This window comes from Antechinus flavipes, chromosome 4 (assembly GCF_016432865.1).
Source record: "Antechinus flavipes isolate AdamAnt ecotype Samford, QLD, Australia chromosome 4, AdamAnt_v2, whole genome shotgun sequence".
Classification (NCBI taxonomy): Eukaryota; Metazoa; Chordata; class Mammalia; order Dasyuromorphia; family Dasyuridae; genus Antechinus; species Antechinus flavipes.
Window position 1 is genome coordinate 221,556,806 of NC_067401.1, and position 19,920 is coordinate 221,576,725.

The following is a 19,920-nucleotide window of genomic DNA, read 5'->3' on the forward strand; positions in this document are numbered from 1 at the left end:
AAATTGCTCTCCAGAAGGGCTGGATGTATTCACAATTCCACCAACAATGTATTAGTGTCCCAATTTTCCCACATCCCCTCTAACATTCTGCATTATCTTTCCCTGTCATTCTAGTCAATCTGACAAGTGTGTAGTGGTATCTCAGAGTTGTCTTAATTTGCATTTCTCTGATTAATAATGACTTGGAGCATCTTTTCATATGGCTAGAAATAGTTTCAATTTCTTCATCTGAGAATATAATCTCATTCTTATGCCTAGATCATGAACCCATTTTGACTTTATCTTGGTGTATGGTGTTAAGTATGGGTCAATGCCTAGTTTCTGTCATACTAATTTCCAATTTTCCAGGCAGTTTTTTGCCAGACTGTGAATTCTTATCCCAAAAGCTGGAGTTTGTGGGTTTGTCAAACACTAGATTATTAAAGTTATTGACTATTTTGTCCTGTGAACCTAACCTATTCCACTGATCGACTAGTCTATTTCTTAGCCAATACCACATAGTTTTGGTGACCACTGCTTTATACTATACTATTAGATCTGATACAGCTAGGCCACCTTCATTTGATTTTTCTTTCATTAGCTCCCTTGAAAGTCTTGATCTTTTGATCTACTAGATGAATTTTATTATTATTTTTTCTAGGTCATTAAAATAGTTTCTTGGGAGTCTGATTGGTATAGCACTAAATAAATAAACTAATTTAGGTAGCATTGTCATCTTTATTATATTCACTCGATCTATCCAAGAGCACTTAATATTTTTCCAATTGGTTAGATCTGACTTTATTTGTGTGAAAAGTGTTTTATACTTTTGCTCATGTGGTTCCTGACTTTCCCTTGGCAGATAGATTGCAAAATATTTTATACTATCGACAATTACTTAAAATGGAATTTCTCTTTGGGTCTTTAACTGTTAGATTTTGTTTGTAATATATACGAATGCTGATAATTTAAGTGAGTTTATTTTTTATTCTGCAAATTTGCTAAAGTTGTGAATTATTTCTAATACCTTTTTAGTAGAATCTCTGGGGTTCTCTAAGTATACCATCATATCTACAAAGAGCAATAATTTGGTTTTCTCATTACCTACTCTAATTCCTTTCATCTCTTTATCAACTCTTATTGCTAATACAATATTGAATAGTAATGGTGATGGTAGGCAACCTTGTTTCACTCCTGTTCTTATTGGGAATGGATCAAATTTATCCTCATTGTATATGATGCTTATTAATGGTTTTCAATAGATGCTACTGACAATTTTGAGGAAAAGGCCATTTATTCCTATAATCTCAAGTGTTTTCAATAGGAATGGATGTTGGATTTTATCAAATGCTATTTCTGTATCTATTGAGATGATTATATGGTTTTTGTTAATTTGGTTATGGAAGTAGTCAATTATGCTAATAGTTTTCCTAATATTGAAACAGCCCTTCATTCCTGGTAGAAATCCTACTTGGTCATGGTGTATTATCCTGTAGTTGATTTTCTGTAATCTTTTTGCTAATATTTTCTTGAAGATTTTAGCATCAAGATCCAAGTCATTATTAATCAGAGTGATGCAAATTAAGACAACTCTGAGATACCACTACACACCTGTCAGATTGGCTAGAATGACAGGAAAAGATAATGCAGAATGTTGGAGGGGATGTGGGAAAACAGGGTCACTGAAAAATTATTTGTGGAATTGTGAATACAACCAGCCATTCTGGAGAGCAATTTGGATCTATGCTCAAAAAGTTATTCAACTGGGCATACTCTTTGATCCAGCAGTGTTACTATTGGGCTTATATCCCAAAGAGATTTTAAAGAAAGGAAAGGGTTCTGTATATGCAAAAAATGTTTATGGCAGCCCTCTTTGTAGTGGCCAGAAATTGGAAACTGAGTGGATGCCCATCAATTGGAGAATGGCTGAACAAATTGTGGTATATGAATATTATGAAATATTATTGTTCTGTAAAAAGTGACCAGCAGAATGATTTCAGAAAGGCCTGGAGAGACTTACATGAACTGATGCTGAGTGAAATGAGCAGGACCAGGAGATCATTATATACTTCAGCAACAATACTATATGATGATCAATTCTGATGGACGTGGCCATCTTCAGCAATGAGATGAATCAAATCAGTTCCAATAGAGCAGGAATGAACTGAACCAGCTACACCCAGTGAAAGAACTCTGGGAGATGACTATGAACCACTACATAGAATTCCCAATCCCTCTATTTTTGTCCCACCTGCATTTTTGATTTCCTTCACAGGCTATTTGTACAATATTTCAAAGTTCGATTCTTTTTGAACAGCAAAATAACTGTTTGGACATGTATACATATGTTGTATTTAATTTATACTTTAACATATTTAACATTTATTGGTCAGCCTCCCATCTGAGCGAAGGGTGAGGAGAAGAAGGGGGAAAGTTGGAACAAAAGGTTTTGCAATTGTCAATGCTGAAAAATTACCCATACATATATCTTGTAAATAAAAAGCTACAATAAAAAAAAATAAAGTTTTACTTTAACAGAAAAAAAAATTTAGCATCAATATTCATTAGGAAGATTAGTCTATAATTTTTTCTCTGTTTTCAACTTACCTGCTTTAGGTATCAGTACCATGTCTGTGTCATAAAAGGAATTTGGTAGGACTCCTTCATTCCCTATTTTTTTTCAGATAGTTTATATAGCATTGGAGTTAATTGTTCTTTAAATGTTTAGTAGGATCCACATGTAAATACATCTGGTCCTGAGGATTTTTTCTTAAGGAGTTGATTAATAGCTTGTTCTATTTCTTTTTTCTAAAATGATTTAAGCAATTTAGTTCTTCCTCTGTTAATCTGGGAAGCTTATATTTTTGAAGGTAGTCGTCCATTTCACTTAGACTATCCAATTTATTGGCATAAAGTTGGGTAAAGTAACTGCTAATTATTGCTCTCATTCCCTCTTCATTGGCTGAAAGTTCTCCCTTTTCATTTTTAGGACTAACAATTTGATTTTCCTCTTTTTTTCTAATCAGATTTATCAAAGGTTTATCTATTTTGTTGTTTTTTTCATAAAATAACTCTTAGTTTTATTTATTAATTCAATAGCTTTTTTTTAACTTTCAAATTCATCAATTTCTCTTTTTAATTTTAGAATTTCAAGTTTAGCATTTGTTGGGGGGGTTTTAATTTGCACCTTTTCTAGCTTTTTTAAATTGCAAACCCAATTCATGTTCTCTTTCTCTGTTTTATTCAACTAAGCCTCTAAAGATATAAAATGTCCTCTTTTTACTATTTTGCTGCATCCCACAAATTTTGGTATGTTGTCTCATTGTTGTCATATTCTTGGGTGAAATTATTAATTGTGTCTATGATTTGCTGTTTAACCTTTCATTCTTTATGATGAGATTATTTAGTTTCCAATTAGTTTTTGGTCTATTTACCCCTAGCTTTCTATTAAATGTAGTTTTATTGCATGGTGATCTGAAAAGGATGCATTTACTATTTTTGCCTTTCTGCATTTAATGTTGAGGTCTTTATGTTCTACTATATGGTCAATTCTTGTATAGGTTCCATGAACTGCTGAGAAGAAAATACATTTCTTTCTGTCTTCATTTGGATTTCTCCAAAGATCTATCATATCGCACTTTTCTAATATTCTATTTACCTCTTTAACTTCTTTTGTCTTTGTTTTGTGGTTTGATTTATCTAATTCTAAGAGTGCAAGGTTGAGATCTCTCAATATTATAGTTTTGCTGTCTATTTCTTGCAACTTTCTTAACTTCTCGAAGTTAGATGCTATACCACTTCGTGCATATATGTTTAGTATTGATATTGCTTCATTGTCTATGCTACCCTTTAGAAAGATATAGTTTCCTTCCTTATCTCTTTTAATTAGATCAAATTTTGCTTTTGCTTGATCTGAGATAAGAATGGCTACCCCTGCTTTTTTTACTTCACCTGAAGAATTATTGATTCTGGTCCAGGCCTTTACCTTTACTTTGTATGTATCACCCTGCTTTAAATGTATTTCTCGTAAACAACATATTGTAGGGTTTTGACTTTTGTTCCAGTCTGTTATATGCCTCTCCTTTATGGGAGAGTTTATGCCATTCACATTTATGGTTAAATCTATTAATTCTGTATTTCCTGCCATCTTATTATTCCCAGATTAAGCTTTTCTTTTCCTTTCCCTCTTTACCCCCCTCCCCAGCCTTAAACTTATGGGCACTACTTGCCTTACAAAGTTCTTCCTCTTTAGAATCCCTCCCACCCCTTTTTGAGTCCCTTCCCCTTTCTTATACCTTTCCCTTGTTACTCTTTTCCTTTTCCATTTTCCTCTTTGACTTTTTGATGAGGTGAGATAAGTTTCTTTGTAAACCAAATATGCCTAATTTTTTTTCTTTGAGACAAATATGATAAAAATAAGATTCACACAATATTCCTCCCCCTCCCTAAAATCCCTCATATATGATAGGTGTCCTTTGCCTTTTTGTGGGAAGTAATTTCCCTCTCTTTATCTTTCCTTTTCCCTTTTTTGATACTATCCCCTTTCCACTTCTACTTCCCTTTTTTTGTATTATAACAATAAAATCAAGTTATACACCCTCTCTTTATGTATGCCCATAATAGAAATATACTTCTCAAAAGTTCTTTTTATCTCTTATGCTTCTCTTGGGTCTTATATTTGGAGGTCAAATTTTTTTGTTTAGCTCTGGTTTTTTTATTAAGAATAAATGGAATTCATGTATTTCATTGAATGTCCATATTCTTCCCTGAAATAAAATGCTCAGCTTAGTTGGGTAATTTATTCTTGGCTGCATTCCAAGTTCTTTTGCCTTTCAGAATATCTGATTCCAGGCCCTTTGATCCTTTATTGTGGAAGCAGCTAGATCCTGAGTGATCCTTATTGTGGCTCCTTGGTATTTGAATTTTTTTTTCCTAGCTGCTTGTAATATTTTTTCCTTAGTCTGATAGTTCTAAAATTTCCACAATATTCCTTGGACTTTTTATTTTGGGGTCCTTTTCGGAAGGTGTACAATGATTTCTTTCAATGCCTATTTTACCGTCTGATTCTAATATCTTTGGGCAGTTCTCTTTAATGATTTCCTGTGAAATAGTGTCTAGGCTCTTTTTTTCATCATAATTTTCAGAAAGTCCAATAATCCTGAGATTATCTCTCCTAGAGCTTTTTTCCAGATCTGTTGTTTTTCTAAATAAATATTTAACTTTTTTTTCTATTTTTTCTTCTTTTTTTTTTTTTTTTTTTTTTTGGTTTTGCTTGATTGATTCTTGATGTCTCAACAAATCATTCATTTCTATTTGTTCAGTTATGATTTTTCATGAGTTATTTTCTTAATTAGCTTCTTTTACTTCTTTTTGTGTATGTCCAGTTGAGCTTTTAAATAAGTTGCTTTGTTCTATGGAATTTTTTTCCATTTCACTAATTTTTTTAACTGAATTATTTCCTTTTCCAATTCACAAATCCTACTTCCCTGGAAGTTCTTTATCTTTTCCTATTCACAAATTCTGTTTCCATGGGAGTTCTTTATCTTTTCCAATTCACATTTCAGGAAGTTATTTTCTTTTTCCACTTTATCAAATTTTTCTTTTATTGACTTATATACCCTTTCTGTACTCTCTTGCTTTTCTTTTCTTTCCCCATTTTTCTTTTAGCTCTCTTTTAAGATCTTTTATAATTTCTTCTAGGAGAGCCTTGTGTGATGGAGATCAGGTTACATCCCCTTTTAGGGTTTTTTTCTGGAGACTGTCTGCTATTAGTCTTTTTGGGAATGGAAACCTGCTCTCTTTCTGTATAGAAACTATCAATAGTTAGAGTTTGCTTTGCTTTTTTACTCATTTTTTAAAAGTCCTTAGGGCTTGCTTTCAGGGCAAGGAGGTTACCAGCTTCCTCTATAAAACAGGAATAGATAGATGGACCATAGATGTCCTACAAATGAATTGCAAAGAGTGTCTAAGTTGTGGAGGTGCCTTGTTGTAATGACAGCATATTTAAAATCAGCCAGAGTCAGGAATTCAGGTTAAGGGAAAAATCTTCAATCTTTATTGAAGTGAAGAGGTGAATAAGGATTATGATAGCAATATGGGCAAGAAAGATTGCAATAGCAATATAGGCAGCTGCGACAGGAAGCCAGCTAACAGAGAGGAATCTGAGCTGAAAAACCGTCACAATGGCAAATGCAAGCAGTCTCTCCTTCCCCTTCCTTTTCCACTCCCCTACCTCCACCCACCAAAATCGTCATTTCCTATACAACACATCAGGACTTGCACAAAGAGTGGGCGGGGGCCATTCTTTCTCCAAGCATATATATTAATAGAGTATGGTCCAATTACTATTTAGCCTCATGTGCTTGGGACCTCAGTGCATCAACTCAAGCCTCAGCCTATTACACCTTGTAAAGAGCCTTGCAGTGGAAGTGTCACTGCCTTGGGAACAGTGGCTGTGAAAATTACACTGCCCTGGGCAAAGCCTCCTTCCCCCTGCTGTGCAGAAGTGTGGCTGCCCTGGGCAAAATCCCCCTGCTGCAGAATGTGGCTGCACAGCTGTGCTGTGGCCATGCTAAGTCACTTCCAGTACTGGGTGGGTGTGGCCAGGTGCTGTTAAACTCTGGCATTTTTTGGAATACACTCTACCTTTGGTGTTTGCGTAACTTCTCTGCTGATCTACTGCTTTGCAGCCAAATCAGAGCAGCCAACTTGTGGTGAAGTCCTCTCTGCAAATTCTCCACCTGAGAAGATTGCCCCCACCCCCTGTCTGCTCAGGGTGCTAGCTTCTGTGTTCTGCCTCCCTGCCTGTGCAGGCCTCCTCCCTTTATCAAGACAAACCTTTTCTGGCAATTTTCCAGATTATCTTCAGCTTGTAATTTGTTGTACTCCCAATATTCATGGATTTTACCAGTCAAGCATTATTTCAAAGGCTGAATTTGGTAATTAGTAGTGAGGGTAGAAAGGAAGCTTAGAATGATGCATGTGGCTTCTTCTCCATCTTGGCTTCACCACCATCCCCACCCCACCACTTCCCTACCCACCCCCCAGCATTGTTTATTTAACCTTATTTCCCTACCTAGATGATAAATATCTCAAAAGTAGGAACTATTTTAACTATTCAAACTTCTTATTAAACAAATTCTCATTATCTAAGTTTATTGCTTAACTTGTAATTGTCTATAATCTATCTCTCAAATCCTTACCCCTTTCCAACTGAAAAGAATGAAGTTCAGATCTGGTTCTTTCTTCAAAATAGAAGGTCTCTTTTATTGCTTTTCCCATTAAGGTTGTTCAGTAGTTATTTTTTGATTCACTGGTATCAATAACCCTGAATTCTGACCCATTTATACAGTTTGGCTATTCTATTCAAGAAAAGTAGAGGAACATAGGAGGGTCATAATTCCAACTCAAATATATTGTGCTGTGACTTTGCTCATATGGAAGGAAGAAAAGAAGAAAGGAAGGCAAAGCCAGGGAGGTAGGCAGGAAGGAAGGAAGAGAAGGAGGGAGGGAGGGAGAAAAGAAGGAAGGAAAGGAGGGAATCAGGGAAGAATGGAGAAAAAGAAGAAAAGAAAGCAAGGGCGGAGAAAGAGAAAGTAAAAGGTAAAGTGGAAAGGAGGGAAGAAAAGAGGGAGGAAAGGGAAAAAAAAGTTTCATTTATGGTCCCTGACAAAGAGCAGATATAATAATATAAAGAATAAAAGCATTATACTATTGAATTTTATTGATGGTTATCAGGACCTAGAATTAGTCAGATTATCCTTTTCTAGAGAAAAATAACATGGAAAAGAGGGAGAAAATTGACAAGGTTTTTTGAAAAATAAAAATAATAATAATAATTTGATTCTGGCTGTTATAAAAGATTAAAGGTAAACCAGGCTGAACTTCATAGTATTTATAGAATATAATATGAAAAACTGAAATAATTGAGCAGATATTGGAAACAAAGGTCTAAATAACAATCTAGTACTTCCTAAAAGACTCAAGGGGGAAAAGGTGAACAAAGAAGAATAAACTCATATCTCTTAGAAATATTTCTAAGCAAAGCAAAAAATGGGTATTTCTGAACTTTTTGCTAGAGGTAAACATTTTTAAATCCTTATATGGTTTAGAAGGAATTGAAGATGGCCCATGTTTTAAGGGGTGGAAGTATATCATGGTCAAAAAAAAAAAAGAATAGAAAGCTAGACTCCTATGAAATGATTGTATTTTTTGAAATCCATACTGTATACTTCCATTAGGCTGGAACCAATTATCATATAACTATAACTTTGAATAGTCATAAATTAAAATATTACAAGTACTTCACAGGATCAATTATTCCTACTAATTGGGAGCCAGCTGTAAATATAAGTGAAAGAGGCAAAAAGGCATAATGGTTAAAAAGAACCTAAACATAAAAAGGAAATGGGTTTATGGCTAGTTGATGTGTGGTATGGGGCAAGTCACTTAACCTTGCAGCAGCCCAAGCAGCCTTCTTAGATTATGTCACAAAAGAGAATTCCCTTTATCAATGAAATAAAAGAACTGATCATTCTACATGCATGTGGGTACATATTATGCACCTGATTGTTTAGTAGATAGAATATTGGACCTGAATTCAGAAAGAACCAGGCTCAAATCTGGCCTCCAACACTTACTGGCAGTATGATCTTGGGCAAGTCACTTACCTTCCATTTGTCTCAGTTTCCCCAACTGTCAAATTGGAATGATAATTGTATCTATTTCATAAAGCTAATGTGAGGAACTAATGAGTTAATATATTTCTTCTTTCAATCTCAGCACCTCCCTTATGTTAATTTTAGCCTGTTTATTTTGTAAATAGCTTGCTTTGTAGATAGTTGTTTGCATGTTGTCTCCTCATTCAATTATAAGGTCCCTAAGGTAGGAACTGTCTTTATCTTCTTTTTGTATTCTTAGCACTTTGCACAGTTCCTAACACATAGTGAATGTTTAATCAATGTTCACTGATTAGTATATATAGCACATACATGTATACATATGTATAATTATATATGTGTCACACACACACACACATACACACACCCACTGAGTGTTGGAAATACTTTATCAGCTATCCTCAATTCTGATGCAATAGGACTCTGAACAAAATCTCCACCATTATATGCTGAGCACTGTTGGTAAATACACAACTTCCTATATTTTGCCTTATCTGATTTTAATGATCAGTGTGTGTTGGAATCTTTACAAACTGCTAACTCATTAGAGTTGATAGATTATTGATCTGCTCTTACAAGAAGATGTTTTGGGCCAGAACCTGAAACAAGGTACTAAGTAGAACTAATTAATACAATGCTTGTGTTCACACCTTTACTCACTGGAGTTCACAAGTATGCCAGATTCACAAAGTAAACTTTGTAACTTTGTGAATTCACACCTCCCTTGAAGCTCTTAGGTCCAGAGAGCACTATGGGAGAAAACCCATATTCCCTCTCTCTCGTATCCCATAATTTCTCTCTCTCATATAAAAGAGACAGACAAAGGCTCTCGGTCAGATTTCAGCGGAATTACGCCAGAAGCCCTCTCTCAGAAGCAAGAGAGACCTATTCCGGAATATTTTCCACTTGGCTGGCTGGTGGCAGAAGAAGAGTTTTCAGAGGAAGAAGCTACGATTCAAGAGTTCAGCGGAAGATTGAGAAGGCTCTCTCAGAGGCACAACCAGATTCATCTTCATCTCACACCACTGTGGTGCCTGGGCTCCTGCATTTCCCCACTGAGACCAAGCTGGTCTGAAAGACTCACCAGAAAGCTAGCCGAGCCCCAAGTGAAGGACAAGAGATTCATTCCATCTTTGTGCTGCTGGAGGTTGAAGAAAGCAAAGGACAATCTGCAAGAGCTCTTGGAACCAAGCACAGAGATAGGCCTCAACTAACCAGGCTATTTTGGAAGGAGAAAAATAAACATTTGTATTTTTACCAACTGGCTGCATTTTGGGTGATTATTACTTTCAACTGCAACTAAGACTGCCTCCAAGAATACCTCCTTCGAGAAACCTACCTATTCTCTCCCCCAGAGAAAACCATTCATCTTATATTATTTTAAAAGAAGAAAAAGATCACTACAAGTGTGTCATTGAAAAAGGTCATTTCTACTGTTATATATACTATTTTAATGGGACTGTTTTATAAAACTTTTGTGAGAATAGTTTGTGTTGCTGAAAGTTTTTTGTGGCGGTTAAGATGGCGGAGAGGAGGCTCACAGCTGCATAAGCTCCGTGCTTTCTCTCACTATCCACTTCATTACAAGCCTCTGAATCAATGCTTGACTGAAAAAAAACCCACATATAGTTACCAAGAGAAGCCATCCTTGAGATCCGCCAAGAAAGATCTGTCTTTACTGGAGGGCTGGGGCAGTTTTAGATTGGGCGCAGGCTGAGGGCAGCGGCAGTGAGAGCACGGGAGCAGACTGGAGAGGGGGTGGGGGTGATCGCAGCCGTCTCTGCGGGGAGAGCTTCGCTACAGGTTTGGATACTTTACTCCAGCAGCAAGTCAGCAGCCCAGCAGAGAAGCTAAAAACACCGGGGCTGAAGAATACAACCCCAAACAGCTGGAGTCTCTAGGGACCTGGCCGTCCCCCCCTTCCCCCCCACAGTGACTCAGCACGCTCTGGGATCTCAGAGCGCAGGCGCAGCACAGTCCTGCTAGTGCCTCACTGCTGCCCCCTGCAGTCTGTAGAGGAAGCTCGATAACATACCCAGCCCCCCCCCAAAGAAAGACTCCAGTTTTTTCTGTTTTTCTTTGGTAGTTTGTCTCTGATTAATAGACAGAATGAGCAAGAAGCTGAAGAGGACTTTAACCCTTGACAGCTTCTACACAGATAGAGAGCAGACTCTAAATCCTGAGGAGACTAAAAACAGGCAGTCCCCAGGTGAATCCCCAAAGGAGGAGACCATTTGTTCCTCAGCACAGATGAACCTCATAGAAGTGATTAAAAAGGCTCTCACAAGGGAGCTAGAAGAAAAATGGGGAAAGCAGAGTGAGGCTTGGCAAAAGGAGAGAGAAGCTTGGGAAAAGGAGAGGGAGGCTTGGCAAAAGAGCCTGGAGAAAGTTAAAGAGAGAGTGGATAAAGAAGTAAAATCCTTGAAAAATAGGATTAGTGAACTGGAAACAGAAAACAGCTCTCTAAAAAACAAAATTGGCGAAATGGAAAAAAATTCCACAGAACAAAAGAACTCAATTGGACAATTAGAGAAAGATTTTAAAAAAGTGAGTGAAGAGAATACTTCACTGAAAATCAGACTTGAACAAGTGGAATTGAATGACTCGAGGAGACAAGAAGAATCAGTCAAGCAAATCCAAAAAAATCAAACAATGGAGAAAAATGTGAAATACCTTCTGGGGAAGACAACAGACCTGGAAAACAGATCCAGGAGAGACAATCTGAGAATCATTGGACTCCCAGAAAAACATGATGAAAAAAAGAGCCTGGACACTATTTTCCAGGAAATTATCAAAGAGAACTGCCCAGAAGTCATAGGAACAGAGGAAAAAATAAACATTGAAAGGATTCATCGATCACCCACTGAAAGGGATCCTAAAATCAAAACACCAAGGAATATAGTGGCCAAATGCCAGAACCCTCAGATGAAGGAAAAAATATTGCAAGCGGCTAGAAAAACCCAATTCAAGTATCAAGGAGCCACAATAAGGATCACCCAGGATCTGGCAGCATCCACATTAAAAGATCGAAGGGCCTGGAATATGATATTCCGAAAGGCTAAGGAACTTGGTATGCAACCAAAAATAACTTACCCAGCGAGAATGAGCATCTTTTTCCAGGGAAGAAGATGGACATTCAACGAAGTAAGCGAATTTCATCTATTTCTGATGAAAAAACCAGAACTTAACAAAAAGTTTGATCTACAAATATAGAACTCAAGAGAAATCTAAAAAGGTAAAGATTAATCTTGGGAACTATATTTTGACTATATAGATGTATAAAGAATACATGTATACCTTGTTCTAGAAATTGATGTGGAAAGGACATTGTATCAGAAAAAGGGTAAAGTGGGGGTAGTACATCTCATGAAGAGGCATAGGAAACCTATTATATCTGAGAGAAAGAATGGAGGGGGATGAATATAGTGGGTATCTTACTGCCTTCAGAATTGGCTTTAAGTGAAAAATCTTAAGACATATTCAATCTATGGTAAAACTTCTCCCACCTCATTGAAAAGTGAGAAGGGAAAAGTGAAAAGGGAAGGAATAAGCTAAGCGGAAGGGAATATGGGAACTGGGAGGGAAAGGGGTAAGATAGGGGGAGGAACTCTAAGGTGGGGGGAGGGATACTAAAAAGGGAGAGCTGTGAGAAGCAAGTGGTGCTCACAAGCTTAATACTGGGAAGGGGGGGAAAGGGGAAAGAAGGGAGAAAAGCATAAACCGGGGTTAACAAGATGGCAAGTAATACAGAATTGGTCATTCTAACCATAAATGTGAACGGGGTAAACTCCCCCATAAAGAGGAAGCGGTTAGTAGAATGGATTAAAAGCCAGAATCCTACAATATGTTGTTTACAGGAAACACACCTGAAGCGGGGAGATACATGCAGGTTAAAGGTAAAAGGTTGGAGCAAAATCTACTATGCTTCAGGTGAAGTCAAAAAAGCAGGGGTAGCCATCCTGATCTCAGATCAAGCTAAAGCAAAAATTGACCTAATTAAAAGAGATAAGGAAGGACACTATATCTTGCTAAAGGGTAGCATGGATAATGAAGCACTATCTATATTAAACATATATGCACCAAGTGGGGTAGCATCTAAATTCTTAAAAGAGAAACTAAGAGAGCTGCAAGAAGAAATAGACAGTAAAACTATAATAGTGGGAGATCTCAACCTTGCACTCTCAGAATTAGATAAATCAAACCACAAAATAAAGAAGAAAGAAGTCAAAGAGGTAAATAGAATACTAGAAAAGTTAGATATGATAGATCTCTGGAGAAAATGTAATGGAGACAGAAAGGAATACACTTTCTTTTCAGCAGTTCATGGAACCTATACAAAAATTGACCATATATTAGGACATAAAAACCTCAAACTCAAATGCAGTAAGGCAGAAATAGTAAATGCATCCTTTTCAGACCACGATGCAATGAAAATTACATTCAACAAAAAACCAGGGGGAAGTAGACCAAAAAATAATTGGAAACTAAATAATCTCATACTAAAGAATGATTGGGTGAAACAGCAAATCATAGACATAATTAATAACTTCACCCAAGAAAACGATAATAATGAGACATCATACCAAAATGTATGGGATGCAGCCAAAGCGGTAATAAGGGGAAATTTCATATCTCTAGAGGCCTATTTGTATAAAATAGAGAAAGAGAAGATCAATGAATTGGGTTTGCAATTAAAAATGCTAGAAAAGGAACAAATTAAAAACCCCCAGTCAAACACTAAACTTGAAATTCTAAAAATAAAAGGTGAGATCAATAAAATTGAAAGTAAAAAAACTATTGAATTGATTAATAAAACTAAGAGTTGGTTCTATGAAAAAACCAACAAAATAGACAAACCCTTAGTAAATCTGATTAAAAAAAGGAAAGAGGAAAATCAAATTGTTAGTCTTAAAAATGAAAAGGGAGAACTCGCCACTAACGAAGAGGAAATTAGAGCAATAATTAGGAGTTACTTTGCCCAACTTTATGCCAATAAATTCGACAACTTAAATGAAATAGAAAAATACCTCCAAAAATATAGCTTGCCCAAACTAACAGAGGAAGAAGTAAATATCCTAAACAGTCCCATCTCAGAAAAAGAAATAGAACAAACTATCAATCAACTCCCTAAGAAAAAATCCCCAGGACCAGATGGATTTACATGTGAATTCTACCAAACATTTAAAGAACAATTAACTCCAATGTTATATAAACTATTTGAAAAAATAGGGATTGAAGGAGTCTACCAAACTCCTTTTATGACACAGACATGGTACTGATACCTAAACCAGGTAGGCTGAAAACAGAGAAAGAAAATTATAGACCAATCTCCCTAATGAATATTGATGCTAAAATCTTAAATAAAATATTAGCAAAAAGATTACAGAAAATCATCACCAGGATAATACACTATGACCAAGTAGGATTTATACCAGGAATGCAGGGCTGGTTCAATATTAGGAAAACTATTAGCATAATTGACTATATCAATAACCAAACAAATAAAAACCATATGATCATCTCAATAGATGCAGAAAAAGCATTTGATAAAATCCAACATCCATTCCTAATAAAAACACTTGAGAGCATAGGAATAAATGGACTTTTCCTTAAAATAGTCAGGAGCATATATTTAAAACCATCAGTAAGCATCATATGCAATGGGGAAAAACTGGAACCTTTCCCAGTAAGATCTGGAGTGAAACAAGGTTGCCCACTATCACCATTATTATTTAATATCGTATTAGAAACACTAGCCTCGGCAATAAGAGTCGAGAAAGAAATTAAAGGAATTAGAGTAGGCAATGAGGAAACCAAACTATCACTCTTTGCAGATGATATGATGGTATACCTAGAGAACCCCAGAGATTCTACTAAAAAGCTATTGGAAATAATTCATAATTTTAGCAAAGTAGCTGGCTACAAAATAAATCCCCATAAATCCTCAGCATTTTTATATATCACCAACAAAACCCAACAGCAAGAGATACAAAGAGAAATTCCATTCAGAATAACTGTTGATACCATAAAATATTTGGGAATCTATCTACCAAAGGAAAGTCAGGAATTATATGAGCAAAATTATAAAAAAGTCTCCACACAAATAAAGTGCTCTTGGATCGGCCGAACGAACATAATAAAGATGACAATACTCCCTAAACTAATCTATTTATTTAGTGCTATACCAATCAGACTTCCAAGAAAATATTTTATTGATCTAGAAAAAATAACAACAAAATTCATATGGAACAATAAAAAGTCGAGAATCTCAAGGGAATTAATGAAAAAAAAATCAAATGAAGGTGGCCTAGCTGTACCTGATCTAAAATTATATTATAAAGCAGCAGTCACCAAAACCATTTGGTATTGGCTAAGAAATAGATTAGTGGATCAGTGGAAAAGGCTAGGTTCACAAGACAGAATAGTCAATTATAGCAATCTAGTGTTTGACAAACCCAAAGCCCCTAACTTCTGGGAAAAGAATTCATTATTTGATAAAAACTGCTGGGATAATTGGAAATTAGTATGGCAGAAATTAGGCATGGACCCACACTTAACACCATATACCAAGATAAGATCAAAATGGGTCTATGACCTAGGCATAAAGAACGAGATTATAAATAAATTAGAGGAACATAGAATAGTTTATCTCTCAGACTTGTGGAGGAGAAAGAAATTTGTGACCAAAGATGAACTAGAGACCATTACTGATCACAAAATAGAAAATTTCGATTACATCAAATTAAAAAGCCTTTGTACAAATAAAACTAATGCAAACAAGATTAGAAGGGAAGCAACAAACTGGGAAAACATTTTCACAGTTAAAGGTTCTGATAAAGGCCTCATTTCCAAAATATATAGAGAACTGACTCAAATTTATAAGAAATCAAGCCATTCTCCAATTGATAAATGGTCAAAGGATATGAACAGACAATTTTCAGAGGATGAAATTGAAACTATTACCACTCATATGAAAGAGTGTTCCAAATCATTATTGATCAGAGAAATGCAAATTAAGACAACTCTGAGATACCACTACACACCTGTCAGATTGGCTAAGATGACAGGAAAAAATAATGATGAATGTTGGAGGGGATGCGGGAAAATTGGGACACTATTGCATTGTTGGTGGAGTTGTGAACGAATCCAACCATTCTGGAGAGCAATCTGGAATTATGCCCAAAAAATTATCAAATTGTGCATACCCTTTGATCCAGCAGTGTTTCTATTGGGCTTATATCCCAAAGAAATACTAAAGAAGGGAAAGGGACCTGTATGTGCCAAAATGTTTGTAGCAGCCCTGTTTGTAGTGGCTAGAAACTGGAAAATGAATGGATGCCCATCAATTGGAGAATGGCTGGGTAAATTGTGGTATATGAATGTTATGGAATATTATTGTTCTGTAAGAAATGACCAGCAGGATGAATACAGAGAGGACTGGCGAGACTTACATGAACTGATGCTAAGTGAAATGAGCAGAACCAGGAGATCATTATACACTTCGACAACGATATTGTATGAGGACATATTTTGATGGAAGTGGATTTCTTTGACAAAGAGACCTGAGTTTCAATTGATAAATGACAGACAAAAGCAGCTACACCCAAAGAAAGAACACTGGGAAACGAATGTGAACTATCTGCATTTTTGTTTTTCTTCCCGGGTAATTTATACCTTCTGAATCCAACTCTCCCTATGCAACAAGAGAACTGTTTGGTTCTGCAAACATATATTGTATCTAGGATATACTGCAACATATCCAACATATAAAGGACTGCTTGCCATCTAGGGGAGGGGGTGGAGGGAGGGAGGGAAAAAAATCGGAACAGAAACGAGTGTCAATATAAAGTAATTATTAAATAAAAAATATATATTTTCCCCAGTTAAAAAAAAAAGAAAGTTTTTTGTAATGTTATTTTATTCTACAAAAAAAAAAAAGAAAGTAAATAATTACAGCATGATTTTGCATTAACTATATCTTTCCATTAGTTGTGTGACAGTAGAGATATGGTCCACTGTGAATTACTGAGTACAATTGGTCTGATCTGTACTTAACCTCTTGTAAAAGATGTCCTTCACTTGTGTGTAAATTATCCTCATAAAGATTTAATACATGAAAAAGTAAGTATATTAATCAATACATTTGATATTCTCTTTTTTGCCTTCTTTTTTGGTGGTGGGAGATGTATTGTTATAATCCAATATTTAAAATGAGTAATAATCAGAAGGCAATGGGAATATGCATGGTTGGTATGAGCAGTCTGTAACATAAAAAGAAAAGAATTATGAAGAATTGAAGTAAATGAGGTAACCAAAAAATATACAATTGAAATAAGTGTGTATTCAGATAAAGGGAGGAACAGCCTGTATAATTCATTATAATCTGATGCAATATGAAAGACAATGAGAAAGGATGTTAGTGTGTTGGGTGAACTTATGGGAGATCACGGACAAGTCATTATAGACATGCAGGTATAAATTATGATCTGCATCAGTGAGGGGTTAAAGGATGGACTCATTTTATTTTTTGGATCAGAATTCAGGTATCATTGGTGAAGAAATGATCGAGGAAGATTGGGATGTATTCTGCTACTTACACTTTTAGAGAGTGGCCTAGGGTATTCAGAGGTAAAGTGAATTGTCTCAGGTAAGGAATGGAAAAAAAATGTTCAAGTAACAACCAATATTAATAATAGAGAGTCTTTATTTAGTGATTAAAGGTGTGTTAAATAATTTACAACTCAATTGATCTTCACAGTAACTCTAGCAGCTAGATGGTCTTGTTTATGAGATGTAGAAAATGAGGCTAAGAAAAATTATTTGATTTGTCCAGTGTCACATGCCTCATAAAATCTGAGACAAGATTTCAACCTAGGTTTACTGACTCCAAATCTAGTTCTTTCTTCCCTGTACAATGCTGCTTTTTAATTTCATATTCATAATTAATCAATATGCTAATTGATAGAATTAAGTCCTTTTAAAATTATTAAAGACTAGTCCCATACTTGTTATTTATTATTATTTCAAATTATTTCATGAGATCTATGCTAATCCTTCAAGAGCAAGTCACCAAGTTATGACGAGAATCAAACAATTTGGAAGTTTAAAGTGATCTCAGCAGCCATCTAGTTGGATCTATGAAGTAATTGTCCCACACTTTCTGATCTTAAGTGAGAATTATCCTCAATCATTCATAGATTACACAAGAGGTTTTATACAAGAGCAGGTATTAAACTGCACATACATTTTTTTCTTCTTAACATTATTTGATCTGACTCACTTCCTTTTAAAAATCATATATTTCAAAAATAGTTTTTACTAATAATGCTCCATCTTATAGGGATGTTCCATCTTACAACAGAATTTTGCACAGGATAGTTCCATAATAGTAGGAAAAAGAATCATACAGTGATGGCTAGAACACAGAATAAGATAAAATCATGAAAATGGTGATATCTCAACAGAAAACAGCTAATTATTGATAACAGTAATTTTCAAATTAGTTGCCTATATTTAGAATATTGAGTAAAGAAAAGCTTGCTACAAAAATGAAATGAATAAGTTTTGTGTATACACATAATGTATGTATATGGATGGGTATGTGTGTGTGTGTCTAAGTATGTATATATGTGTGTATGTATGAATATATGGAAGATTATAAAACCCAATTATCAGAACTGATCCCCCAGAAAATGGCTACCCCAAACTCAAAGTACTCTGAGGATCTATGCCTCTAAAACTATATTTCAAAGTCTTCTACTAAAGTGCTTATTGTTACCAGTCATCCAATGGGATAAATGGTGTTTTTAAGGCATTTAATGGCATGGAAAAAAAACAATACAAAATCGAAAAAAACAACAACAAAAAATTCTCCCCATAAACCTGGTGTTCACTCTCTTAAAACTAAACCCAGCCTTAGTTGGGTAATAATCAAGAACTGTTTTGTGACTAAAAAAAAAAACTTAGAAATTTGAATTTTCCCAGTTTATGGTGTTACTAGAATGTTAGCTCCAAATGTTTTGTCCTATATTGGAAAAAAAAATAAGTGGCAGTGGAGTGCCAGAATTACAGCATGCAGTAAATCAAAAGATCCCCTTTTGAATTCTCTTTCTCTTACCTTATTTTACTTATACTCATGACTCCTAATGAATCACTAATGCAAACGTCTAGCCATTTCTAATGTCTATTGGAAGTTTCATACTGTCCACTGCCAAATCTTTCTTATAGTGTGGAAATGAATAGTTAAATAAGAGCTGAAGAAGGGAATGACTGCCTACATTGTCATGTAGATGAATGAGATTATACATCGGCCATGAACCTTTGGTACCTCTGACTCATTCCTATAGTTCATTATGAATCAGGAAGGCAGATTTAGTTGTTGACATTTGAGTCAGTGATTTCTTCATTGTTGAAGATTTCTAGAATATATGAATCCCCCCTATGTAATTTTTACTGTTACAAATAGCATGATTCACCATTTTTCTCTGCTTTCATGGGGAGACCTTAAAATCAGATCAATGACTGCTTTGATTTTGTATTAAATTAATACATCTAAAGAACATTTGGTTATGATTTAATTCAATTCAACAAACTTTTCAAGCATATAATATGTGCAGGCCACAGGAGCCAAAAAGAGACAGGTCACAGACTGGGCTTTCCAGATGCTTCTTTAATTCAAATAGTTAAGTCATGCATGAAATATCCAGGTTGAAGTGTTATGGAAATTTTTAGGAAGTAAAAAAACATTTTCAATTGAAAGGAGAGTAATTTTTCCTGGGAGGTCTTCCCAGAGCAGTTAACACCTGAGTTATCCACTGAATAAAGGAAGAGACTGTAACAGACTAACATGACAGGGAATTAAATAATGAAGGAAGGGAAAGAAGCATGAGCTAAAAAGAAGGAATTTTAAAACATATAATGGGGGAGAAGGTAAAGACTAACTCCATTTTGACTGAATCATAAGATAGGTGAAAAGTCATACTATGAGAAAAGTTGGGAATAATAAATTGGAACTAAAAGGTGTAAGTCCTCACATACCAGATTCAGTAGTTAATACTTTATTTGATAGGCAGATAGGAGCCAATAAATATTTTTGTGTGCAAACATGATATAATCATAGTAATGTTATAATCATTTTAAAACATATTGTGAAAGATAACTCCCCCTTCCTTCTTCTTTTTTTTTTTTAAAGGAATAGATAGAAGAGAACAGAGTCAGTAAAACCAGGTAGATGGCATTATAAGATTAGACAAAAAGAGATAAA